This window comes from Furipterus horrens, unplaced genomic scaffold (assembly GCF_987537825.1).
Source record: "Furipterus horrens unplaced genomic scaffold, mFurHor1.1.pri manual_scaffold_10, whole genome shotgun sequence".
Taxonomy (NCBI): Eukaryota; Metazoa; Chordata; class Mammalia; order Chiroptera; family Furipteridae; genus Furipterus; species Furipterus horrens.
The window spans coordinates 45,906,571-45,923,250 of record NW_028327180.1 but is presented as its reverse complement, the minus strand read 5'-3'; the positions used below and the strand labels follow the sequence as shown (position 1 = coordinate 45,923,250).

The following is a 16,680-nucleotide window of genomic DNA, read 5'->3' as shown; positions in this document are numbered from 1 at the left end:
GTAGGAATGAAATATTCAAACAATGCTGAAATGGATGCCGCAAAATTGGAACATTCTCATAAAATGCTGCAGTTGCTATGGAAAACAGTAATGGTGGTTCCACAAAAAAAGAAAGAAAAAAGAAGAAACACGGAATGACCATTTGAAAAAAGCAATCCCATTTCTGGGTTTATACACCAAAGAATTAAAAACAAATATTGAAAGCATTTTTGCACACTCATGTTCATAGCAGCTTATAAGTCACAATGCTCAAAAGGTAGAAGCAACCCAACAGATGAGTGGATAGAGAAAATGTGGTCCATCCATACAGTGGAATATCACTCATCCTTAAAAAGGAAGGACATTCTGATGCATGCTACAACATGGATGAACCTTGAGGACATTATGCCAAGTGAAATAAGCCAGACACGAAAGGACAAATATTGCATGATTCCACTTATATGAGGTCTCTAGAGGAGTCAAATTCATAGAGAGAGAAAGTGGAAGGGTGAGTGCCTGGGGCTGGGGGAGGGGAATTTGGAGTTACTGTTTAATGGGGATAGAGTTTCAGTTTTGCAAGATTAAAAAAGCTCTGTAGGTGGATAGTGGTGATGGTTGTACAATAATGTAAATGTACTTAATGCCACTGAACTGTAAACTTAAATATGGTTAAAATGTAAATTTTATGCTATGTCTATTTTACAACAATAGCAAACTTTAAAAAAACTGGAACATTCTCATTCCCCCAAGTCTTTCTTTTGTTTCAAGATAACTCAGGCACCCATCTCTGCATTGACTTACACATTTATAGCTGTTTGTTATGTATGTTGGCTTATTCTGCTGAGTTATTCTGTTACTTGCCTTTTTCACTTAATTATATGTCTGGGTCATCTTTCTATGTTGGTATATATGGAACAAACTCATTTTTATTTTCTAAAAAAATTTTTAATCAAAGAATAACTATGTGCAGAAAAAAGCACAAATCATAAATAGGCAGCTTGATGAATTTCCACAGACTAAACACACCCATGCAATCAGAACCAGATGAAGAAAAAGAATGTGACCAGGTCCCTGCCCCTGGATTTCCTCTCCTGCTCCCTTTCTTATCACTAACCCACCCCTGCCTTCCCCAAACACTGTGTTGATATACAACACTGTAGATGAACTTTTCCTGATTTTGGTACTTCCTATAAATGAAATCACACAGTGGTTCTCTTTTCTATCTTGTTTTGCTCACTCAACATTATGTTTGTGAGATTCAATCTTTTTTGTTTGCATGTGTCTACAGATCTCTCATCTTATTGCTTAAGAGCAGTATTTCTCAATAATATTTCATTATCACCTCCAAGAAGCCATTTTAATTATTCTTTTGTGAAATTTAATACCATAAATATGTTGTATATCTATATCTATCCATTGTCTGATCTATCTACCTATCTATCTGTTATCTATCTCCCACTCATTCATCTGTATCTGTTTATATTTATATATTATATAAATATATAATATCTGTATATTTTTTACTCCCCCAAACCAATTTTTGCCCCCATGTGGAGGTAAAATATTGCTCCTTTTATGGACACATGATCTGTAGCATTCCATTTTGTGAATATATCACAACTTATTTATCCAATCTATTATTGATGGGCATTTGGATTATTTCTAGTTTTTTTTTTTTCTAGCCATGGGACTACATATATTCTAGTACATGCCTTTTAGTAAATATATGTACACTTTTCTGTTAGGCATATATTTGAGTGGAATTGCTGGGTAATCAGAAATGTATATGTATAGCTTTAGTAGCTATTGCCAAACCATTTTTCACCAGCAGTGCATGGGGTTCCAAATCTATGCCAGCACTTGGTATTTTCCATATTTTTCATTTTAACCATTCCAGTGCATGTGCTACATCATTGGTCTTTCGAGCTGCTCAATACTCCGTAGAATAGATGCACAGCCATGTGGTTAGTCATCCCTCTGCTGATGGATATTTCACATGTTTTCAGTTTTTCCTCCATGACAAGTATCGTTGCTACAAGCAACATTGTGCATTTCTCTTTAGGCACAAGATTAAGCCTTTAATCAGAGGAGAGATTCCTAGATATAGAATTATTGGTTCAAATGACATAGGTATCAAAAATTTTGATGAATTCTGACTTGCCAACTAACTGTCAAAAGGTTTAGTAATTCACTTTCCATCTCAAACAATATATGAGAGAGTGCCCTTATCTCTGCATCATCAATAATACAAGATATTTCTATGAAGCATCAGTTTCCTCCCATGAGAAATGAGGACCTACTAGCGCTGCTGGGGAGGTTCAGAGAGGCATCCTGTACATAAAACACTCAACAATGTTACTTCTTGGCATATAAAAGAATGCTATGTTTTCTTCTTTTCCATCTCTCTCTTCCTCTTCTTAGTTTTTCTTCTCCTTCAATCACTTTATTAAACAAATATTTATTGAGAACTGTGTCTGTTGCTGGGTCAACATTGCTGAATAAAACGGAGGTAGTCTCCATCTTTGTGAAAATTACAGCTTCATGTCGTCTCCGCATTCTCCTCCTCCTCTTCTTTCCCCACTGTCACCAACAGCACTCACAGACCTTGCGAAGTGCCTCATTAACCCTAGCACTGTAACAAATGTAATTATAGATCATGTCCCACCCATGAGTCTTCTGTGCCTAGGGATTGGGGGCTGTTGGACTACATATGAGAAGCATGTAGGAAACCATTCCCTCTGATGTTTCTTCTCAATGACCCAGGTAAAGTCTGGCTGTTCCAGGAGAGGACAGAACAGTACAACTGGGAGTGAAGAAATCATCTGCAGAGTGGGTGATGTGACATCACTTGGTTCTGTGATGGTGTAAAAAGCACACATTGTTCATTGAAGGAGAAACAAAAACCAGAGAAAGACCTCATCCAACTGGGCCCAATATCCATTCCTCATCTGGTGTCAAATACTCTAGCTAAACTATGCTTCTGCCACCTTCTTTCTTCTTGAACTTTCATACTTTCACAGAGTCTGGCCAGCTAAGAAGACTAAATCTTAGAGAAAGGTATTGGGAATATGGGAGTTTGCAATAGTGTGCTGGAAAAGGTTTAACAATTGACTTTCTCTAAACAAACAACAAAAGCAAAAAATGTCCTGATTTGTAGTGTTTGCCAACTTCCATGGTGTAAGAACTCTCTTGACTGATTTCAAGTTACCAGCATGGTGCCACTAAATGTGGAGCTGGGAAGAACTGGCTGCAGCATACCATGGAGCATCTCGCAGGGAGTCCTTAAGAGGGCCCAGCCTCATGTGCCCAGGATTCAGGACGGTATTTCCTGAGGCCTCCTTTCTTCAGGAAAGCAGGTGGGTCTGGAGAGCCCAGTCCCTGGGGGTGGAGGCTATATTTGGACATTTCATTGAGAGTCAGGCACATAGTAGGTACACAGGAAGGAAGAGCTGAGTGGATGAATGAGTTGGGATATCTAATTATCTCCTGAAATGGAATGTGGCAGAGATGATTTCTTACCAATTTCTCCTCAGACAAGACTTCTGAAGGTCCTGGCTCCTTTAATGAGACATGTATTTACACAGTGTCTGTATGTGAGAGGAGGATGTGCCTCTCCTGGTGGGAGTAACAATTAATGAGTTAAATTGATTAATTGTATTAATAAGAGTTACCTGATAATTAGTGCACCAGAGAAAGACAACCTGGTGAGAAGACTCCATGAATAAATGTTTGCCTAAGGATTATAACGTTGCAGATTGGCTTCCAAGACGAGCTGGTATTTTTAAAAAGTATTTTATTTATTTATTTTTAGAGAGGGGAAGGGAAGGAGAAAGAGAGGAAGGGAAACATTGATGTGTGAGAGAAATATTGATTGGTTGCTTCCTGCACACCCCCAACTGGGGACCTGGCCCACAATCCAGGTATGTGCTCTGACTGGCAATTGAACTGGTGACCTTTTGGTTCGCAGGGATGGTGGTGGTGAGAAGTGAGTCCAGAAAGGGGCAGGATCATAAAGGGGCTTGAAACCACTCTAGGGAGTTTGAGTTGGGTTGGGTTGTAGGGAGACCAGCCACCCTGGTATGCCCAGGACGTCAGGGTTTTCTGGGATGTGGGGATTTCAGTGCTAAAAATTCAGAGAAATTCCAGGCAAAGGGAAACGAGTTGGTATGTGATAGGCAATGGAGAGCCATTGAAGAATTCTGAGCTGGTTGTTAAAAGACAAATTGGATCTCAGATAAAATGAAGCTTCTGCAGGAAGCTGTCTCTGAACTCTCCCTGGACCAGGTCAGAATCCAGCTTCAGGGCTCCTTCTACTTCTCCTGGGCAGCCACAATCTAGTATAATGCTGATTTGATGTTTGCTTATGCCAAAGGACAGCTGGCTGGTGAGGGCATGAGTCACATGTGTAGTTTACTCAGCACCTGGCATGGTTCATGAAATATGTTCAATAAATGCCTGTGAATCAGGAACAAATGCCTGGTGTTGTCAGAACTGACCTTTGTGTTCCCAAACCCTATGCACATAAACTGGGAATAATACTACCTCCATCAACAAAACTGTAGTATGGAAACATCTGGCACAAGACTTGGGTGTGGGAGAGGAGCTCAAAAACAGGTACTAAAGAAATCTTAGTGGAGTATGAACCAGAATGGTAAGGGGAAGAGAATAAGTCACCAAGGACTGGAACAACCATTAGTTAATTAATCAACCAATTAAATTGATGAATTATATTTATTATTACTAATTTAATAGTTCCCTAATTTTATTACTTGATGAAATTTGATTGTTTTATTTTCTGATAGTGAAGTGACTTCATAGACCTCCCATGGGGGATCCAGACAGCCCTCAGACAGAGGGTAAGGTGGCCAGTGCTGAGGTAAGGGTACCAGGGGCTTTGGGGGCCTAGAGGATACCCCTGACCTGGCCCAGCACAGAAAGGAGGCTGGACTGTCCCTGGACTCTGTTCCCATTCTGGCTTGACCACAGGCTGATATTAACGGTTCTGAGCCAAAATTGCCTTACCTGTTAAAACCTATTTTGAGAAATTTTCTGAGGATAAAACGAAATGATGATCGTAAAGTGACCTAGCACCTTTTGATCGTTGGACAGGTGCTGGGTGAGGGCCTGTTTTTGGAGCTGTGGACACATGGTCTTCATGAGCTTCTGTATCAGGGCTTGTTTCTCTTCCATGGCTGCATGATGCAATTGCTTGGGAGCTCTTAAAATACAGATATCGCAGTCCTCCTCCAGAAGATTCTGATTGAAGTTATCAAATTGGGGTCCTGACATTGGCATTTTTTAAAAAGGGGCCCAGGTGAATTGAATGTGTTGCAAGATTGAATATGATTGGTTTTGTGGGAAGGGACAGAGAATAACTGAACAAATGAATAAATAAGATAATTTGATGGTGACACTTATTTAAAATGGAAATAGGATGAGGTGATGGAGAATGATCAGGGTGGTTGGGGTGGGTCTTGGGGGAGATGAGACTTGAACTGAGTTCTGGGAAGTGTAGGTGCTTAATTCATAGGGCTTCTTCCTCTTTCTCCTTACACCACTGGTTCTCTGACTTGGTTGCATATTGAAATCACTGAGGGAGTTTAAAAAATATTAATGCCTGGCTCCCAATCCCAGAGATCTGATTTAGTCAGGGCTTAGGCTATGTATAACATATATATACTGTTGAAACTATTCTTATTCATAATAACCAAAAGATGGAAGCACTCAAATGTCTAGCAATGGATGAAGGCATATACAAAACATGCTCTGTCCATACAATGGGATATAATTCAAGACAAAGAAAAGAATGAAGTTCTGATATATGTATGGATGGACCCTGAAAACATGCTCAGCTAAAGGAGCCAGACACAAAAGGCCACATAGTATGTAGTGTTCCAGAATTTTTTAAAACCCCAGGTGACTGATGTGCAGTAAAGCTTTCAAACCACTGCTTTACGCTCTACTGGGTCTCAGTCAGTAAAAGATTGATGCCCAACAATGGGCTGAGGCTCAGGGAGCTTGGTAGTCTGTGGGTCTGGGTGGCAGAGTGGGAGCGGGGAGGTTGGTGTGGGAGGGATGCAGCGAGGGGAGGGTCGTAGGGCAGGGGTGCCCCCGGTCCCGGATACAGCCCCCGATGAGCCCTAGTATTTTCCTTATATGATTGGGCCCTGTGGCTGGCGACGCTGCTTGCCCGGAGCCTAAAAGGATTATGAGAACGCGTCAGGCGAAGTGGGGCCAGGGAACCGGGGGCGGGGAGATGAGATGAGGAGCAACGGGTTAGGCTAGAGATGAGGGACCTTTAAGAAGGCCTCTTCCGCCGTGACTGTGAGCCCTGGTCGATGATGACGAGACCACTGCGCAATCTGAGTTCTGGAAACCAGGTGATGGAGTGTGTTCTGAGAACAGACTGAGACCGGAAAAAAAAAAAAAAAAAGATTGATGCCCAGATACAGTCGACATTGTTCACAATTATAGTCAAGAGTGGCATCCCAATCCCAAACCTAAAACAAACTTATTTCTTAGGCAAATGTGGGTGAGGGTTTCCTGTCCCTAAGCTGCTCAGTCTCTCTGACAGTTTTTGCAGAAAATTTGGGGGAGATGCTTCACTGAACCTGGACACCATTTTCCTGTGAGTTTACAGGCATGGTTGACATGTCCTGCTTTCACACACACCTACCCAAAGAGCTCCTGCTCACCCCCTGGACACATGCATGAACTGATCTTTGCAGCAATGGATCCCTTGCAAAATGCCTCTATTCTTGTCTGTGTCATCAACCCATGGTTCCATTTGGACCTCAGGTCCTGACCTCTGGGGCCCCCTTTGCCTGTGGAGCAGCAGCAGTGAGATCTCATTGTGATGAAAGGAGGTGGTGTTGCTCAGAGGCTTGGCAACTTCTTGTCATCTCAGGCTCCCTTGGAAGGTAAACAACCCATGGGAGCCCAACAACAAGACAAGACGTGTTGGTATCTTGCCCGACAGGATTTTGTTGGCCACAGTCAGCGAAGACGCCCATGTGCCCCAGGAGCTCCTACCCTTTCGAAACCTATCAAAAAAATTCAAGTCACCAAGCTTGTGATACAACGGGGAGCAGAGGCACGCAGCCCTCATTTCTCAGGCGCCCACTCAGAGCATTTGAAGGACGCGAACTCTCATTCTGATGACTGTGACATTGCACAGAGAAAACAGGTTTAGAAAAGTTAAGTAAGTTGGCTCAAAAGTGGCACAGCTGGGCTCAGAGGGCAGCTCTCTTAGACCCCCGACTCCTTTTATTTTCCTTCCTTTGTGGCCCAAGGGTCAGATCAAAGAAAAGGAAATTTTAAAAAGGGCTCAGCTACTCTCCTAGCTCTAGCTTGAGAAGGTCAAATGAGCTCAGCAGAGTAAGTGAGCCAGTCTGAGCTGCTCAGAGTGACCTGAAGCAGGTCTGGCAACCAGAGTTCTCTCTCTGACCTTCTCTCCATGGCCCGGGCACACATCTTTTATTGTATAGTGTAAGGCAGTGGTTCAAAAGGTTTGCTGCACATTGCAGTCATCTGGGGCTTTTAAAAATTCTATGACACCTTTAGCATTTGGCTCCTTTAGCTGAGCATAATGTGTTCAAAGTTCATGCATACTGTCACATATATCAAAGCTTCATTCTTTTCTATGTCTTGAATAATATCCCTTTGTATGGATAGAGCACGCTTTGTTTATGCATTCATCCATTGACGGACATTTGTGTTGCTTCCACGTTTTGGCTATTGTGAATAAGAATAAGCCAATCTACAGAGACAGAATGAATCAGAAATCAGGATCATGGTTACAAGGGCTGATAGGAAAAAATGGACTGTTTAAGGGGCCTAGGGTTTCCATTTGGGTCTACTGCTCTCAATGGCATTCTCCAGCCTGGTCTGTCCCATGAGTATCTGTGTCTCAGTTGCTCTCTTTCCCACCAATTTTCTGTAGATGTAGGTGTATTTTTATATATATATATAATTGTGTGTGTGTGTGTGTGTGTAAGGGGGTACAGGTGGAAGGAATGCAGATAAGTGTGCAATCTTCATTCTATAGCAAGCAGATGATTGAGCAGAAGGCATGAAGCATAAGGGCCAAAGACATAGGCTCCAGAATCAGAAACTTTGGGTTGTGACTTGAATTATGAAATCCCTTGGTAGCTCAGTGTCCTTGTCTGTAAAGAAGAGCTAGTAATTCTCACCTTACTTGAGTGTCATCAGGGGTTAATATATTCAAAGTACTTAGAGAAGTGTCTCTTTTAGAAAGCACTCTACTTTACTTCCTAAATACCTCTGGGTTTGGTCCTTTTCTTGGCAACACCACTTCCTAGTGGAGGTGGCCAATACCCATGACCTGGACAGCAGCTGCAGGCTCCTAATTGATCTTCATGAGCTAGTTGGTGACCTGGACAAGCCCCTGCTATACCCAGGACACCAGCCTCTTCAGTCTACACAGGAAGATTGGCTCTGGTCAGCCAGCTGGTGTTTTGGAAGCTGCGTGGTGAGTGCACTGCGTATCTTTTTCATGGTGCGAGTGAAGGAAAAGAGAAGGATGGCGGTGGCCATGAACAGACACTATCAATGGGCTGAGCCAAGTCACCTGGAGAGGGAACCTGGTTCACAATGCTGTGGGATGCCATAATTTAGTAGCAATTAATGATGGCTGTTATGCTATTAATGAAGCATGAAGTGAATAAAAATAGACAGAAAGAATCAATCAGAGTGCAAGGGCTGATGGGAAAGAATGACTGTTTAATGGATAATGATTATCATGTATTAATGCCATGGCCTAGCAGAAATGGCAATTGTGGTTACTCTCGAAAGGAGGAGTCACAAACATGCTTTCATGTTCAGAGGTGGGCGAGGAAAGAGATGAGAACAAATGAGTGAGACAGGGTCCCAACCAGTGTGCAGGTTGTTAAAAGACGCCTGGGTGGAAAACTACTGCTGGAAAAGGGATTGCAATAGAAGTGCCTGCAATTGTACTGTGTCAAAAATCCTGTGATTGTTCAAACCCTAAAACATCTCTGGCTTTAAATCTCTCCCAGCAGGAAGTGAACTTTGAACTCTGCACCTTCACTCCCCAAGGTTTCATCTCTATGCCCACCTAAGGTGTATTTTTGGAGAGAGATGGATGAGGAAGACCCTCCAGAGGCAAAGCCAAAAGTCGTGGAGGACAGTGGACCAGGACCTTTCTCTAAAGGAGAAGTATGAAGTGGAAAACTAACACTTTCAATCAACCGTTAGCTTGTCCAAATTCCCATCGTGGCTAAACATGCAAATCACACATGACACTTAGAAAAACCCCTGACATCCTGAGAAAATCACACCAGAAAAGTGTGCCTGGTCTTTTCTTAAACTGCTCAATAGTTTTGCTTAGCATGAAACCCTAACAAGATTAAATGTTGAGCCCAACGGTAGGCAGCTTCTAACACTGCCCTCAGTGGTCCCGCCTCCTGGTATTCACCCCTCTATGTGACCTGCTCACCTTGACTGTGAACTGCACCTAGTGACCTTCTTTTTGTTGTTGTTTGACAAAAATATTTACTAGATTTTAAATGGTGAGATTAAAGCATGAGTTTATCTTCTGCTTCTGATAATAGAACTGCTGGCTGAGTAAGTCCCTGGAGGCTGAAAGACCAGTAAGTGGACAGAAATTCAGAACTCTTCCATTCTGAGAGCACCAGCTCCACACAGAATCTGGCTCTCACCACATAGGGGACCACTTTTTAATCAGCGCAACTCCTTTGTTCTATCTGAGCCTCTCCACCTTGTATTTCTTCTCATGAAGCATTCTGTTATTGGCTGTTTTCTCACTCCATTGTTGCACTGATATCTGTTTCATTGTTTCAGGTTATACATATTTCATTGAGATCTTCAATAGAAGTGTCCCTTCTAGCTATCTGGTGAATGAAGTGACTCACTTCTTTTTTTTTTTTTTTTTTTTAATATTTTTAAAATTTTATTTTTAGAGAGAGGGGAAGGGAGGGAGAAAAAGAGGGAGATAAACATCAATGTGTGGTTGCCTCTCACATGTCCCCAAATGGGGATCTGGCCTGCAACCCAGGCATATGCCTTGACTGGGACTTGAACCAATGACCCTTTGGTTCACAGACCAGCGCTCAATCCACTGAGCCACACCAGTCACGGTAGTGACTCACTTCTTTATGAATAAAATATGACAACAGTGACAAGATGTCACCTCTGAGATTAGATTACAAAAAGCCCGTGACTTCTGCTGTGTTCATTCTTTCTGGCTCATCTCACTTGCCTTGGTTTTCACACATTGAGGATATGAGCTTCCATGAAGGAGAGGCCTGTCGGGCAGGAAATGGAGGGCAGTCTCTGGCCGGCAGCCTGTGAGGAATCGAATTCTGCCACAACCTCATGAATGAACCTGGAAGCACAGCCTCCCCAAGTCAAGCTTTCCAATGAGACCACAGCCCCGGCCACCATCATGACTTCAGCTGGGACAGAAGACTGAGACACAATAAAGGTTGTTGTTTGAAGCCACTGAGTTTTTGCATAATTTGTTACATAGCAATAGACAATGAATACAGGTCCCTATGCTGTTGACTCCTTAAAAGAAAATAATGTACCTACATTGCTGATAGAACCACAGTGAGGAACTATTGTTTTTTCTCCACCAATTAGAATGCTGAACATAATAACTATACTTCCGTGGACTTAGCTTTTAAATATACGTCAAATATTAATTCTGAGAGCCAGTTCTTTGAAGGAGAGACTCCCTTGCAAGTTAACAAAACAAAACAGGTTTTGTTTTCAAATTTACTCCTGAGTTTTTTAAAAACAATTTTGAAAATTGAGATACAATTGTGTCAGTTTAAGGGGTACAGGCCTACCTCAAACTAAAAAGTTTTTGCACAGCAAAGAAAACCATTGATGAAATAAAAGACAATTAATCCATTGAATGGGAGAACACATTTGCCAATGCATCTGATAAAGGGTTAATGCCCAAAATTTATAAAGCGCTTATACAATTCAACACCAAAACAACAAACAATCCAGTTAAAAATGGGCAAAGGTCCCGAATAGACAGTTCTCCGCAGAGGACATTCAGATGGCCAATAGACATTTGAAAAGATGTTAAGCATCACTAATTATCAGAGAAATGCAAATTAAAACCAAAATGAGGTATCACCATCCACCTGTCAGAATAGCCATCATTAATAAATAAACAAATGGCAAGTATTGGAGAGGATGTTAATAGGAATGCAGATCGGTGCAGCCACTTTGGAAAACAGTATGAAGTTTCCTCAAAAAAGTTAAAAATGGAACTGCCTTATGACCTAATGATTCCACTTCTGGGACTATATCCGAAGAAACACAAAACTCTAATTTGAAAGATTACATGTATTCCTATGTTCTTTGCAGTGCTATTTACCATAGCCAAGATTTGGAAGCAGCTCAAGTGTCCATTAATGGGTGAGTGGATAAAAAGCTGTGGTACATTTATACAATGGAATAGTGCTCAGTCATTAAAAAGGGGAAAATCTTACCTATTGTAACATCATGGATGGACCTGAAGAGCATTATGCTAAGTGAAATAAATGAGTCAGAGATAGACAAGTATCATATGATTTCACTCAGATGTGAATCTAATGAACAAAATAAACTAACAAAATAGAAACGGAGTCATAGATAGAGAACAGACTGACAGCTGTCAGAGGGGAAGTGGGGTTTTGGGCTGAGTAAAAAAAAGAAAAAAGGTGAAGGTATTAAACAAACAAACAAACAAAAACCCTCATCTTATACACACAGACAGGAATAGGGTGTTTACCAGAGGAAAAGGGTGGTGGGAGGAGGCAGGAGAGGGTATAGGGGGAATAAATGGTGATGAGAGGAGACTTGACTTGGGGTGATGAACACACAATATAAAATACAGATGATATATTATAGAACTGTACACTTAAAACCTATATAATTTTATTAACCAGTGTCACCTCAAGAAATTTAATAAAAAAGAAAAAAGGAAAGTTTGAAGAGTGGAAGAAACTTGAGTAGGCTGAAAATGCCCCCCTCTCACCCCCAAACATGTCTATGTCCAAATTCCTGGAACCTGTGAATTTGTTACCTTACATGGCAGAAAGGGACATTGCAGAGGTGATTAACAATCTTGAGATGGGTAGATTATCCTGGATTGGGTGAACCCAATGTAATCACAGGGCTCCTTATAAGTGGCAGGCAAAGGGTTCAGAAATCAGAAGATGGAGATGTGGTAAGCAAAGAGCTGGAGTCACAGAGAGATTTAAAGATGCTGCCACTGGCTTTGCATGTGGAGAAAGAGGCCATGATCCAAGGAATGAAGGCAACCTATAGAAACTGGAAAAGGCAAGGAAATGGGTTATTTGAAAGAGTCTCTGCTCTGGAGGAACTGTGGTCTGTGGAAATCTTGATTTTTGGCCCAGTAAAATCCATTTCGGACTTCTGACTTCCAGAACTCTAAGAGCTAAATTTGCGACTTCTGGCCAAGATGGAGGCGTAGACAGACATACTGTGTATCCCTCCACAACTAAGAAGGAATACAGTTACCTCAAAACTAGAAATAACCAGAAGTTCCAGAAAATCAAACTGCATGAAAGTCCAGCAAATAAAGATATAAAGAAGAAATACTCATCCAGACAGGTAGGAGGGGTGGAGCCAGGGAGGAGAGGACGCAGTGTGGTGGCGGCAGCAGCAACAGTGGTGGCAGAGGCAGGCAGTCAGGCAGAATGTGCCGTCACATGTTTTAAAGGCAGAAGGGACACCTGGGGAGCATTCCTAGCTCCTCACTGGACCCAGCAGCTCATGGTACCAGCACCAGGGAAAATCAAGCCTCATTGCTTCTGACTGTGCAGACCAGTGGGGGTTAGGGTGGAGGCAGAAACTGCCGGTCTTTCAGCAGAATCCAATCCACTTGTTTAAGGGGCCCCCGTGGTCCTAGAACGTCCACAGACACACCCACTCTGGGAACGACAGTCTGGGCAGCAGCTAGAGGGGTGCCAGTCTGGTGCAGAAGTGGGAGAGGTACCTGGAAAAGGAGCGAGTGCTGGGCGGGTGGCATTGTTTCCTCTCAGACCCCTCCTCCACAGACAGGGCCACAACGTGGTGAAACAGGTCACCCTGTACTGATGAATCCCTAGGGCTCCGCCCCTTACAACGTAACAGGAGCGAAAGCTCTACCTGGGATGCAGAGGCAAACAAACACAGGAGCCTGTCAGAATGAGGAGACAGAGAAGTATGACCCAAAAGGGGAAATGGATCAAGGTTCCAGTGGGAGAACTCAGCGATGAGGAGGTAGTTAACCTAAGAGATGCAGAATTCAAAACACTGGTGATAAAGATGCTCACAGGCTTGACAGATATGCTTGAGTATGGCAAACACATAAGAGAAGAAGTGAAGTCTATGCTAAGTGAAACAAAGGAAAATTCACACAAAACCAAGGGTGAAGGGAAGGAAACAGGGGTTCAAATCAATGATTTGGAACATAAAGAAGAAAAAAACAGTCAACCAGTGCAGAATGAGGAAGCAAGAATTGAAAAAAATGAGGAAAACTTCCCAAATGTTGTGAAGGAGTTGGGCATATAGGCCTGGGAAGCACAGAGGGTCCCAGTTGAGCTGGACCCAGAGGGGACCACACCAGGACACATCATGACTGAGATGCCAAAGGTGAAAGATAAAGAGAAAGTCCTGGGGGCAGCAAGAGAGAGATGGAGAGTTGCCTACAGTGGGGTGCCTATAGGACTATCAGCTGATTTCTCAGAGGACACTTTGCAGGCAGGAAGGGACTGGCAAGCAGTATTCAATGGATGAAAGGCAACCTGCAAACAGGATTACTCTATACAGCAAGGCTATCATTTGGAATGGAAGGGCAGATGAAGTGCTTCCCAGACAAGGTGAACCTAAAGGTGTTCATCATCACCAAGCCATTATTATATGAAATGTCAAAGGGACTTACTTAAGAAAAAGAAGATCAAAACTATGAACACTAAAATGACAACAAACTCACAACTATCAACAACAGAATCTAAAAAATAAAAACAAAATCCAACTAAGCAAACCAGAATAGGAACAGAATCATAAGTACGGGGATCATTTGCAGGGCTATCAGCTGGGAGGGAGAAGGGGGAGAAATGGGGGAAATGGTGCAGGGATTAAGAAGCATAAGTGATTGGTACAAAATAGACAGGGGGAAGTTAAGAATAATACAGGAAAGGGTGAAGCCAAAGAACTTATATGCATGACCCATGGACATGAACTAAGGAGGATGGGATTGCTGGAGGGAAGCAGGATACTGGGCAGAGGGGAGCAAAGGGGAAAATAATTGAAACTACTGTAACAACATAATCAATAAAATATACTTAAAAAATGGCTAAATTTGCATTGTTTTAAGCCACTATGTTTGTGGTAGTTGCAGCAGCAATAGGAAACTCCTACAGAAATAAAAATGGCTGAAACTCAGTGTCAAAATGTGAAGGGGAAATTGCCTGAGTTGATGGGGGAGCAGAGGAGGTATAGGTTAGATAAATATGGTCTAAAAGTTTGTATCCTCTCTCCAAATTCATATGTTGAAATCCTACCTAACCCCTGAAGATGATGGTATTAGGAGATGGGGCCTTTGAGAGTTGATTAGATCATGAGGATGGAGCCCTCATGGATGGGATTAAGGTCCTTATAAATGAGACCCCACAGAGATCCCTGGCCCCTTCTACTATATGAGTACACAGGGAGAAGGCACTGGCTATGAACAAAGAAGCAGGCCCTCACCAGAATGTGTCCATACTAGCATCTTGTTCTGGGGCTTCCCAGCCTCCAGAACTGTGAGCAATAAGTATCTGATGTTTATAAGTCCCCCAGTCTGTGGTATTTTGTTATAACAGTCTAAATGGACTAAGAAAGTAGGACTGTGTTCTAGGGGCAATTTTTGTCAACTGACCAATACATAACCTTATTTTATGTGTGTTTCTGTCTAAAGATACTTTAGTTAATACATATTGTTCAATGAAAATATATTATATATTAATGTGAGTCATGAATATTGAACTCAAGGTCAATAGCACTGTAGCTCATTCCCAAGTAAAGCTTGTCTAACACTTGCATTTTCTCTATAAGGCACATCACAACCTTCTAGCCTAAGGAACACTAGCTAACACTTCAGAAATATGCTTAGGGGCCTTTTTAAACAATAAAATCACCAATGAAAAGAACAATAAAACGAAATAAAAACATGGCACTAATTACACCTCAAAAGGATACTTGGTTTTAAAAAATATATAGTTGACTTATAATATTATATTTGTTTCAGGTGTACAACATAGTGATTCAACATTTATATCCCTTATGAAGTGATCACCACAAAAAGGCTATTAACCATCTGTCACCATGAAAAGTAATGACAGTATTATTGACTCTATTCCTCATGTTGTTCATTACATCCCCATGACTTATTTTATAACTGGAAAGTTGTATTTCTTAACCCCCTTCCACTTGTCTGCCCATCCCCCATCGCTCTCCCCTCTGGCAATCAACAGTTTGCTCTCTGTATGAGTTTATTTATTAATTTGTTTTGTTTTTTAGATTCCACATATAAATAAATTCATGTGGTACTTGTCTTTATCTGTCCAACTTATTTCACTTAACATAATACTCCATAGGCCAATCTCTGTTGTCACAAATGGTAAGACACCATTAAAATATTTTTTTTATCCTCACCTGAGGATATTTTTTTCATTGCTCATTAGAGAGAGAGGAAGGGAAGGAGGAAGGAAAAGAGAGAAACATTGATGTGAGAGAGAAACATTGATTGTTTGCCTCCAATACACACCTGGACTGGGGATCAAACCCAAAACCTAGGTATGTGTCCCAACTGGGAATTGAACCCGCAACATTTCGGTTGCAGGCTGATGCTCCAACCAACTAAGCTACATCGGCCAGGGCAAGATGTCATTATTTTTTAATGGCTGAGTAATATTCTATTTGAATGCTTGTTTAAATAGAACTAAAACAAGGAGACAAGAGGGTCACCTTGTTTGACTCTGGCTTATTTGACCATGTTGGGCCACTAAAATCTTTTGCTGTTCTGTGCACATCTGCAGATGACTGTGAAAGCAACCAGAGTATTGGTTTGGGGGAGGTTATGAATAAATATTAGTAAGTTAGACAAATTCACAAATACAGAATCTTTAAATAATAAAATTGACTGTCATCTCTTTGTTAAACTTCCTTCTAATGGTATGTGTGATCTGCTTCCTGTTGGTATACTGATTGGTACAGGGAGGAAGAACCTTCTTGATCCCCAGGAGCCCCTGGTGACCCCAGTCTGTGAAGTCCCTCTTGAGATAAGCAAGCTGGCTGTGATGCCTGATGGCTCTGAGTCACAGATGGCTAATTTGAACCCTTCAGCCCTTTTTCTTCTCAGCTCTGTAATCCTGGGCAGGCAGCTCCTTATTTTGTGTATTTTCTTTCAAATGGACATGACTGACATCATCTTTGCCTGGTTATTATGGAGACCAGTGAAGATCATGATGACCCCATGGTCCACGCTTGCAGTATGGAGCAAGGGAGAGCGTCGACCCAGGATTAGTCCCTCTCTGGGTCTGTGACCCTGAACAAATGTGTTCACCTTCCTGAACTTCATTTCCTTCTCTATAAAATGTTGGTGTGGCTACGTTGTGTTCATGTGACTGGTTGGCTTTGCAAAAAGATAATATT

General features: G+C 41.9%; 2 non-coding genes across 2 annotated transcripts; both read left to right on the top strand.

Moving 5' to 3' along the window:
- Positions 1 to 6,086: 6,086 nt before the first annotated feature.
- LOC150000013 (small Cajal body-specific RNA 17) lies at positions 6,087 to 6,228 on the top strand. Its single transcript, XR_016513848.1, has one exon.
- An 83-nt stretch (positions 6,229 to 6,311) lies between these two features.
- LOC150000012 (small Cajal body-specific RNA 18) lies at positions 6,312 to 6,394 on the top strand. The gene has a single exon (XR_016513814.1).
- Positions 6,395 to 16,680: the final 10,286 nt, after the last annotated feature.